Below are 941 nucleotides of genomic sequence, written 5' to 3'. Positions count from 1 at the left end.
CCTGTGTCTGTGTGTGTATGTGTGCGGGGGTGCGGAGATCAGGAAGGGGCAGGCTGTCCCCAGGGTGCTCCGCGACAACTCGGAGCTGGAGAAGGGGAAACCAGAGGGGCAGAGTGTTCTCTTCACGGCGCGGTGGTCCGCAGAGCATTAGAGAGCGGGGCTCCAAGTGCTTATTCCTCAGCTGTGTAACCTTGACCCACGTGACCTCTCTGAGCCTCACATCTTCCCGTCTGCAAAATGGGGCTTTCTCCACACCTGGGAGCTATGAATGGGCCATCCACGAAAAGGGCAGTATCCCTCAGCTCTTTGCACAGCAAGCGGCTGAAACTCAGCTCAGACTGCTTTAAGCATCAAAAGGCAAGGAAGCTGAAGCAGAACTGGACTCAGGGGCCGAAATGAAATGAAGGCTCTGGTCTCTCAGCCTCCTGGCCCTCCTTTTCTGTTGGCTTCATTCTGTGCAGGCTTCTGGAGAAGCGTGGTCCCAGGAACTCAGGTACCCCAGAGGTCCTCCTCCCTGGGGATCCCTCACAGGGTGGCCCTGGGTGAGAGGCAGCCCCATGGGAATCACACAGCCAGAGACCCAGAGAGCTACAGCTTTGAGGCACTGGCCCCCTGGCCCCCACCAAACAGGCGCTGCTGGGGGCACAAAGTGCTCCCTTACAGGGTCTGATAGATCACCAAGTAATAGCATGACAGGCAATTTACAGCTTAGTTTTCTCACTCCTGTTTAATGCCATTCTGGATCTTCCTAGAACACTTTCCCATTTGGCGTTCTCTGGAGTCTCACAGGGCAGAATTTCAAGCTCAATCAAGACTTTGATGCTTCCCCTTCTTGGTTACTGGGGACGAAAATGACACCAGCTCCAAGGGGCAATTGTGGGAACCGGGTGAGCTAGTTCAAGCATGTGAAACATGTGGCTGAGGGCCCGCCAGACATATAA

The sequence above is a fragment of the Panthera onca genome, chromosome E2, assembly GCF_046562875.1.
Source record: "Panthera onca isolate mPanOnc1 chromosome E2, mPanOnc1 haplotype 2, whole genome shotgun sequence".
Classification (NCBI taxonomy): domain Eukaryota; kingdom Metazoa; phylum Chordata; class Mammalia; order Carnivora; family Felidae; genus Panthera; species Panthera onca.
The sequence above is the reverse complement of the archived record's forward strand: the minus strand, read 5'-3'. Positions refer to the sequence as shown.